The following is a 10,494-nucleotide window of genomic DNA, read 5'->3' as shown; positions in this document are numbered from 1 at the left end:
TCGATGAAAGAAGTATTTTTTTCTTTCCTTCATTCTACATTGCTTTGTTTTTTTTTTTCTTTTCTTCTTCAAATGTCACAGTGACGTATACTGAACAGTGTTACGACAAGGACTATTTTATTTTCTTCTGTTTTTCTAGCGGACCAGAGTTCCTTTTTCATTTTCTATAAAAAAATTATCTTTGGTTTGGAAATCGGAATAGTTCAGAAGAATAAGTAATTCAGAAATCATGGCAGATGAAGCCGACGCCGACGAAGGCGATTTATGGCGAGCGCAAGGCGGGGCTGAAGGGGAGGAAGGAGGCCCTAAAAAAAAAAAAAAAAAAAAAAAAAAAAAAAAAAAAAAAAAAAAATGGATAAGGCGTCGGACTTCGGCTCTGAAGATTACAGGTTCGAATGCTGTCACGCTTGTGTTTTTCCAGTTCTGAAAAAGAAACATACCGTTTTAATGTAGCAATTGAGCAGTACGAAACCGTCTGAATGTTGCTGTTGACCATTTTTTGCTTGGAGATGCTCTTGAGCTTGAAACACACACAGCAAGACCGGTGTTAACTAACGAAATGGTCGGCAGAGTGCCGACACCGCGAGTTTTGACTGGCACTTGCACATCTAAAACAACGTCGGAAAGTAACTCGTTCGGCTTTTGAGTCACATAAAGTATGTGTGTTAATTTTGACGCCACTAGCACTGCTTGTTGTCATGCAATTTCTTTGCCTCTCAGAAATGATTATGACATAAAAGTGAAGTGCGTGACGAGTGTGACGTTAGGAAAACATTAGGCAGCATGGAGAGATGCTGTATGGGACCACCCAACCCTAACGAGTACTGTGTGACGTGCTACCCGTCAAATATTCTCCGAGGTAGCCGGCTATCTCAGTCGGTAGAGCGTCAGACACTTAATCCCAGGGTCGTGGGTTCGAGCCAGACGCTGGGCAAAACGGAATTTTGTTCCGCTGCAGGTGTAAATTACCGTTTTTCTGATTACCGAGATTTAATGGAAATAGCAACTTTAAACTTTGCCTACGTCTCTGTCAGTCGCAAGGAAACTGTATTTGAAGGTGAAGGTGATTTTGTAGACATGTGTAAAAGACATGTTCTGAAATGCAAGTGTTGTGGTTTGGAGAGCACATCGGTTACGTGTCAGATGTGTAGCCAAGCAGTAATTTGTCGCCATAGCTGCAAATATTAGCCGATAATATGAATTGTTGTCAGCTAAAGTCTGATGATGCAGACGACCGTAAAGACGAAGTACCCAAGAGTACCGCTAGGCCGCGCCTCTTTAGCTCAGTGGTAGAGCACTGGTCTAATAAACCAGGGGTCGTAAGTTCCATCCTCACAGGAGAAAGATGAATTTTGGAAATCAGTTGCGCGTCGTGGCCGTATAGCAAACAGTACCTGTGATGACGAACAATTAGCGACAGGCGTTTTTTTAAGATTTACTCTCAGATGTGATTAAGGCGAATGGCGCAGATAAAGCATTTGCCAAAGCGGTACAGCATAAGGTGGGACGAGGCAGTCTGAATTACATTTTATAGATGTATTTCTCACATATCTCAGAGTCTCTCGCGATCTTCGTCGTCGTCGTCGTCGTCGTCGTCGTCGTCGTCGTCGCCGCCGCTTCTGCAGAAGTAGCAAATGGCCATCGTAGCAAATGCGGCGAGGGACTGCCTGCCTTCGATTCCGAATGCACAAATTGTGTGGTCTTGTTTCTCAGTCTATATTTGGTCGGTCTCGTCAGAGGTTGAATGTAACGAATGGGTGGGAAAGAGCAAGGGGCAGCGGCTGTGTAGAACGAAAACACAAATCCTCAGGGGTGTGAGCGTTTCGAGATGAGTCGTATACATGTAAACGTTGATCGTCAGTGACCGTGTGGTCTAATGGATAAGGCGTCGGACTTCGTATCTGAAGATTACAGGTTCGAATGCTGTCACGCTTGTGTTTTTCCAGTTCTGAAAAAGAAACATACCGTTTTAATGTAGCAATTGAGCAGTACGAAACCGTCTGAATGTTGCTGTTGACCATTTTTTGCTTGGAGATGCTCTTGAGCTTGAAACACACACAGCAAGACCGGTGTTAACTAACGAAATGGTCGGCAGAGTGCCGACACCGCGAGTTTTGACTGGCACTTGCACGTCTAAAACAACGTCGGAAAGTAACTCGTTCGGCTTTTGAGTCACATAAAGTATGTGTGTTAATTTTGACGCCACTAGCTCTGCTTGTTGTCATGCAATTTCTTTGCCTCTCAGAAATGATTATGACATAAAAGTGAAGTACGTGACGAGTGTGACGTTAGGAAAACATTAGGCAGCATGGAGAGATTCTGTATGGGACCACCCAACCCAAACGAGTACTGTGTGACGTGCTACCCGGCAAGTATTCACCGAGGTAGCCGGCTATCTCAGTCGGTAGAGCGTCAGACTCTTAATCCCAGGGTCGTGGGTTCGAGCCAGACGCTGGGCGGAACGGAATTTTGTTCCGCTGCAGGTGTAAATTACCGTTTTTCTGATTAACGAGATTTAATGGAAATAGCAACTTTAAACTTTGCCTACGTCTCTGTCAGTCGGAAGGAAACTGTATTTGAAGGTGAAGGTGATTTTGTAGACATGTGTGAAAGACATGTTCTGAAATGCAAGTGTTGTGGTTTGGAGAGCACATCGGTTACGTGTTAGATGTGTAGCCAAGCAGTAATTTGTCGCCATAGCTGCAAATATTAGCCGGTAATATGAAGTGTTGTCAGCTAAAGTCTGATGGTGCAGGCGACCGTAAGGACGAAGTACCCAAGAGTACCGCTAGGCCGCGCCTCTTTAGCTCAGTGGTAGAGCACTGGTCTAATAAACCAGGGGTCGTAAGTTCCATCCTCCCAGGAGAAAGATGAATTTTGGAAATCAGTTGCGCGTCGTGGCCGTATAGCAAACAGTACCTGTGATGACGAACAATTAGCGACAGGCGTTTTTTTAAGATTTACTCTCAGATGTGATTAAGGCGAATGGCGCAGATAAAGCATTTGCCAAAGCGGTACAGCATAAGGTGGGACGAGGCAGTCTGAATTACATTTTATAGATGTATTTCTCACATATCTCAGAGTCTCTCGCGATCGTCGTCGTCGTCGTCGTCGTCGTCGTCGTCGCCGCCGCTTCTGCAGAAGTAGCAAATGGCAATCGTAGCAAATGCGGCGAGGGACTGCCTGCCTTCGATTCCGAATGCACAAATTGTGTGGTCTTGTTTCTCAGTCTATATTTGGTCGGTCTCGTCAGAGGTTGAATGTAACGAATGGGTGGGAAAGAGCAAGGGGCAGCGGCTGTGTAGAACGAAAACACAAATCCTCAGGGGTGTGAGCGTTTCGAGATGAGTCGTATACATGTAAATGTTGATCGTCAGTGACCGTGTGGTCTAATGGATAAGGCGTCGGACTTCGTATCTGAAGATTACAGGTTCGAATGCTGTCACGCTTGTGTTTTTCCAGTTCTGAAAAAGAAACATACCGTTTTAATGTAGCAATTGAGCAGTACGAAACCGTCTGAATGTTGCTGTTGACCATTTTTTGCTTGGAGATGCTCTTGAGCTTGAAACACACACAGCAAGACCGGTGTTAACTAACGAAATGGTCGGCAGAGTGCCGACACCGCGAGTTTTGACTGGCACTTGCACGTCTAAAACAACGTCGGAAAGTAACTCGTTCGGCTTTTGAGTCACATAAAGTATGTGTGTTAATTTTGACGCCACTAGCTCTGCTTGTTGTCATGCAATTTCTTTGCCTCTCAGAAATGATTATGACATAAAAGTGAAGTACGTGACGAGTGTGACGTTAGGAAAACATTAGGCAGCATGGAGAGATTCTGTATGGGACCACCCAACCCAAACGAGTACTGTGTGACGTGCTACCCGGCAAGTATTCACCGAGGTAGCCGGCTATCTCAGTCGGTAGAGCGTCAGACTCTTAATCCCAGGGTCGTGGGTTCGAGCCAGACGCTGGGCGGAACGGAATTTTGTTCCGCTGCAGGTGTAAATTACCGTTTTTCTGATTAACGAGATTTAATGGAAATAGCAACTTTAAACTTTGCCTACGTCTCTGTCAGTCGGAAGGAAACTGTATTTGAAGGTGAAGGTGATTTTGTAGACATGTGTGAAAGACATGTTCTGAAATGCAAGTGTTGTGGTTTGGAGAGCACATCGGTTACGTGTTAGATGTGTAGCCAAGCAGTAATTTGTCGCCATAGCTGCAAATATTAGCCGGTAATATGAAGTGTTGTCAGCTAAAGTCTGATGGTGCAGGCGACCGTAAGGACGAAGTACCCAAGAGTACCGCTAGGCCGCGCCTCTTTAGCTCAGTGGTAGAGCACTGGTCTAATAAACCAGGGGTCGTAAGTTCCATCCTCCCAGGAGAAAGATGAATTTTGGAAATCAGTTGCGCGTCGTGGCCGTATAGCAAACAGTACCTGTGATGACGAACAATTAGCGACAGGCGTTTTTTTAAGATTTACTCTCAGATGTGATTAAGGCGAATGGCGCAGATAAAGCATTTGCCAAAGCGGTACAGCATAAGGTGGGACGAGGCAGTCTGAATTACATTTTATAGATGTATTTCTCACATATCTCAGAGTCTCTCGCGATCGTCGTCGTCGTCGTCGTCGTCGTCGTCGTCGCCGCCGCTTCTGCAGAAGTAGCAAATGGCAATCGTAGCAAATGCGGCGAGGGACTGCCTGCCTTCGATTCCGAATGCACAAATTGTGTGGTCTTGTTTCTCAGTCTATATTTGGTCGGTCTCGTCAGAGGTTGAATGTAACGAATGGGTGGGAAAGAGCAAGGGGCAGCGGCTGTGTAGAACGAAAACACAAATCCTCAGGGGTGTGAGCGTTTCGAGATGAGTCGTATACATGTAAATGTTGATCGTCAGTGACCGTGTGGTCTAATGGATAAGGCGTCGGACTTCGTATCTGAAGATTACAGGTTCGAATGCTGTCACGCTTGTGTTTTTCCAGTTCTGAAAAAGAAACATACCGTTTTAATGTAGCAATTGAGCAGTACGAAACCGTCTGAATGTTGCTGTTGACCATTTTTTGCTTGGAGATGCTCTTGAGCTTGAAACACACACAGCAAGACCGGTGTTAACTAACGAAATGGTCGGCAGAGTGCCGACACCGCGAGTTTTGACTGGCACTTGCACGTCTAAAACAACGTCGGAAAGTAACTCGTTCGGCTTTTGAGTCACATAAAGTATGTGTGTTAATTTTGACGCCACTAGCTCTGCTTGTTGTCATGCAATTTCTTTGCCTCTCAGAAATGATTATGACATAAAAGTGAAGTACGTGACGAGTGTGACGTTAGGAAAACATTAGGCAGCATGGAGAGATTCTGTATGGGACCACCCAACCCAAACGAGTACTGTGTGACGTGCTACCCGGCAAGTATTCACCGAGGTAGCCGGCTATCTCAGTCGGTAGAGCGTCAGACTCTTAATCCCAGGGTCGTGGGTTCGAGCCAGACGCTGGGCGGAACGGAATTTTGTTCCGCTGCAGGTGTAAATTACCGTTTTTCTGATTAACGAGATTTAATGGAAATAGCAACTTTAAACTTTGCCTACGTCCCTGTCAGTCGGAAGGAAACTGTATTTGAAGGTGAAGGTGATTTTGTAGACATGTGTGAAAGACATGTTCTGAAATGCAAGTGTTGTGGTTTGGAGAGCACATCGGTTACGTGTTAGATGTGTAGCCAAGCAGTAATTTGTCGCCATAGCTGCAAATATTAGCCGGTAATATGAAGTGTTGTCAGCTAAAGTCTGATGGTGCAGGCGACCGTAAGGACGAAGTACCCAAGAGTACCGCTAGGCCGCGCCTCTTTAGCTCAGTGGTAGAGCACTGGTCTAATAAACCAGGGGTCGTAAGTTCCATCCTCCCAGGAGAAAGATGAATTTTGGAAATCAGTTGCGCGTCGTGGCCGTATAGCAAACAGTACCTGTGATGACGAACAATTAGCGACAGGCGTTTTTTTAAGATTTACTCTCAGATGTGATTAAGGCGAATGGCGCAGATAAAGCATTTGCCAAAGCGGTACAGCATAAGGTGGGACGAGGCAGTCTGAATTACATTTTATAGATGTATTTCTCACATATCTCAGAGTCTCTCGCGATCGTCGTCGTCGTCGTCGTCGTCGTCGTCGTCGTCGCCGCTTCTGCAGAAGTAGCAAATGGCAATCGTAGCAAATGCGGCGAGGGACTGCCTGCCTTCGATTCCGAATGCACAAATTGTGTGGTCTTGTTTCTCAGTCTATATTTGGTCGGTCTCGTCAGAGGTTGAATGTAACGAATGGGTGGGAAAGAGCAAGGGGCAGCGGCTGTGTAGAACGAAAACACAAATCCTCAGGGGTGTGAGCGTTTCGAGATGAGTCGTATACATGTAAATGTTGGTCGTCAGTGACCGTGTGGCCTAATGGATAAGGCGTCGGACTTCGGCTCTGAAGATTACAGGTTCGAATGCTGTCACGCTTGTGTTTTTCCAGTTCTGAAAAAGAAACATACCGTTTTAATGTAGCAATTGAGCAGTACGAAACCGTCTGAATGTTGCTGTTGACCATTTTTTGCTTGGAGATGCTCTTGAGCTTGAAACACACACAGCAAGACCGGTGTTAACTAACGAAATGGTCGGCAGAGTGCCGACACCGCGAGTTTTGACTGGCACTTGCACATCTAAAACAACGTCGGAAAGTAACTCGTTCGGCTTTTGAGTCACATAAAGTATGTGTGTTAATTTTGACGCCACTAGCACTGCTTGTTGTCATGCAATTTCTTTGCCTCTCAGAAATGATTATGACATAAAAGTGAAGTGCGTGACGAGTGTGACGTTAGGAAAACATTAGGCAGCATGGAGAGATGCTGTATGGGACCACCCAACCCTAACGAGTACTGTGTGACGTGCTACCCGTCAAATATTCACCGAGGTAGCCGGCTATCTCAGTCGGTAGAGCGTCAGACACTTAATCCCAGGGTCGTGGTTTCGAGCCAGACGCTGGGCGAAACGGAATTTTGTTCCGCTGCAGGTGTAAATTACCGTTTTTCTGATTAACGAGATTTAATGGAAATAGCAACTTTAAACTTTGCCTACGTCTCTGTCAGTCGCAAGGAAACTGTATTTGAAGGTGAAGGTGATTTTGTAGATATGTGTAAAAGACATGTTCTGAAATGCAAGTGTTGTGGTTTGGAGAGCACATCGGTTACGTGTCAGATGTGTAGCCAAGCAGTAATTTGTCGCCATAGCTGCAAATATTAGCCGATAATATGAATTGTTGTCAGCTAAAGTCTGATGATGCAGACGACCGTAAAGACGAAGTACCCAAGAGTACCGGTAGGCCGCGCCTCTTTAGCTCAGTGGTAGAGCACTGGTCTAATAAACCAGGGGTCGTAAGTTCCATCCTCACAGGAGAAAGATGAATTTTGGAAATCAGTTGCGCGTCGTGGCCGTATAGCAAACAGTACCTGTGATGACGAACAATTAGCGACAGGCGTTTTTTTAAGATTTACTCTCAGATGTGATTAAGGCGAATGGCGTAGATAAAGCATTTGCCAAAGCGGTACAGCATAAGGTGGGACGAGGCAGTCTGAATTACATTTTATAGATGTATTTCTCACATATCTCAGAGTCTCTCGCGATCGTCGTCGTCGTCGTCGTCGTCGTCGTCGTCGTCGTCGTCGCCGCCGCTTCTGCAGAAGTAGCAAATGGCCATCGTAGCAAATGCGGCGAGGGACGGCCTGCCTTCGATTCCGAATGCACAAATTGTGTGGTCTTGTTTCTCAGTCTATATTTGGTCGGTCTCGTCAGAGGTTGAATGTAACGAATGGGTGGGAAAGAGCAAGGGGCAGCGGCTGTGTAGAACGAAAACACATATCCTCAGGGGTGTGAGCGTTTCGAGATGAGTCGTATACATGTAAATGTTGATCGTCAGTGACCGTGTGGTCTAATGGATAAGGCGTCGGACTTCGTATCTGAAGATTACAGGTTCGAATGCTGTCACGCTTGTGTTTTTCCAGTTCTGAAAAAGAAACATACCGTTTTAATGTAGCAATTGAGCAGTACGAAACCGTCTGAATGTTGCTGTTGACCATTTTTTGCTTGGAGATGCTCTTGAGCTTGAAACACACACAGCAAGACCGGTGTTAACTAACGAAATGGTCGGCAGAGTGCCGACACCGCGAGTTTTGACTGGCACTTGCACATCTAAAACAACGTCGGAAAGTAACTCGTTCGGCTTTTGAGTCACATAAAGTATGTGTGTTAATTTTGACGCCACTAGCTCTGCTTGTTGTCATGCAATTTCTTTGCCTCTCAGAAATGATTATGACATAAAAGTGAAGTACGTGACGAGTGTGACGTTAGGAAAACATTAGGCAGCATGGAGAGATTCTGTATGGGACCACCCAACCCAAACGAGTACTGTGTGACGTGCTACCCGGCAAGTATTCACCGAGGTAGCCGGCTACCTCAGTCGGTAGAGCGTCAGACTCTTATTCCCAGGGTCGTGGGTTCGAGCCAGACGCTGGGCGGAATGGAATTTTGTTCCGCTGCAGGTGTAAATTACCGTTTTTCTGATTACCGAGATTTAATGGAAATAGCAACTTTAAACTTTGCCTACGTCTCTGTCAGTCGCAAGGAAACTGTATTTGAAGGTGAAGGTGATTTTGTAGACATGTGTAAAAGACATGTTCTGAAATGCAAGTGTTGTGGTTTGGAGAGCACATCGGTTACGTGTCAGATGTGTAGCCAAGCAGTAATTTGTCGCCATAGCTGCAAATATTAGCCGATAATATGAATTGTTGTCAGCTAAAGTCTGATGATGCAGACGACCGTAAAGACGAAGTACCCAAGAGTACCGCTAGGCCGCGCCTCTTTAGCTCAGTGGTAGAGCACTGGTTTAATAAACCAGGGGTCGTAAGTTCCATCCTCACAGGAGAAAGATGAATTTTGGAAATCAGTTGCGCGTCGTGGCCGTATAGCAAACAGTACCTGTGATGACGAACAATTAGCGACAGGCGTTTTTTTAAGATTTACTCTCAGATGTGATTAAGGCGAATGGCGCAGATAAAGCATTTGCCAAAGCGGTACAGCATAAGGTGGGACGAGGCAGTCTGAATTACATTTTATAGATGTATTTCTCACATATCTCAGAGTCTCTCGCGATCTTCGTCGTCGTCGTCGTCGTCGTCGTCGTCGTCGTCGTCGTCGCCGCCACCGCCGCTTCTGCAGAAGTAGCAAATGGCCATCGTAGCAAATGCGGCGAGGGACGGCCTGCCTTCGATTCCGAATGCACAAATTGTGTGGTCTTGTTTCTCAGTCTATATTTGGTCGGTCTCGTCAGAGGTTGAATGTAACGAATGGGTGGGAAAGAGCAAGGGGCAGCGGCTGTGTAGAACGAAAACACATATCCTCAGGGGTGTGAGCGTTTCGAGATGAGTCGTATACATGTAAATGTTGATCGTCAGTGACCGTGTGGTCTAATGGATAAGGCGTCGGACTTCGTATCTGAAGATTACAGGTTCGAATGCTGTCACGCTTGTGTTTTTCCAGTTCTGAAAAAGAAACATACCGTTTTAATGTAGCAATTGAGCAGTACGAAACCGTCTGAATGTTGCTGTTGACCATTTTTTGCTTGGAGATGCTCTTGAGCTTGAAACACACACAGCAAGACCGGTGTTAACTAACGAAATGGTCGGCAGAGTGCCGACACCGCGAGTTTTGACTGGCACTTGCACATCTAAAACAACGTCGGAAAGTAACTCGTTCGGCTTTTGAGTCACATAAAGTATGTGTGTTAATTTTGACGCCACTAGCTCTGCTTGTTGTCATGCAATTTCTTTGCCTCTCAGAAATGATTATGACATAAAAGTGAAGTACGTGACGAGTGTGACGTTAGGAAAACATTAGGCAGCATGGAGAGATTCTGTATGGGACCACCCAACCCAAACGAGTACTGTGTGACGTGCTACCCGGCAAGTATTCACCGAGGTAGCCGGCTACCTCAGTCGGTAGAGCGTCAGACTCTTATTCCCAGGGTCGTGGGTTCGAGCCAGACGCTGGGCGGAATGGAATTTTGTTCCGCTGCAGGTGTAAATTACCGTTTTTCTGATTACCGAGATTTAATGGAAATAGCAACTTTAAACTTTGCCTACGTCTCTGTCAGTCGCAAGGAAACTGTATTTGAAGGTGAAGGTGATTTTGTAGACATGTGTAAAAGACATGTTCTGAAATGCAAGTGTTGTGGTTTGGAGAGCACATCGGTTACGTGTCAGATGTGTAGCCAAGCAGTAATTTGTCGCCATAGCTGCAAATATTAGCCGATAATATGAATTGTTGTCAGCTAAAGTCTGATGATGCAGACGACCGTAAAGACGAAGTACCCAAGAGTACCGCTAGGCCGCGCCTCTTTAGCTCAGTGGTAGAGCACTGGTTTAATAAACCAGGGGTCGTAAGTTCCATCCTCACAGGAGAAAGATGAATTTTGGAAATCA

Source organism: Schistocerca gregaria, unplaced genomic scaffold (genome assembly GCF_023897955.1).
Source record: "Schistocerca gregaria isolate iqSchGreg1 unplaced genomic scaffold, iqSchGreg1.2 ptg000066l, whole genome shotgun sequence".
Lineage (NCBI taxonomy): Eukaryota > Metazoa > Arthropoda > Insecta > Orthoptera > Acrididae > Schistocerca > Schistocerca gregaria.
The sequence above is the reverse complement of the archived record's forward strand: the minus strand, read 5'-3'. Positions refer to the sequence as shown.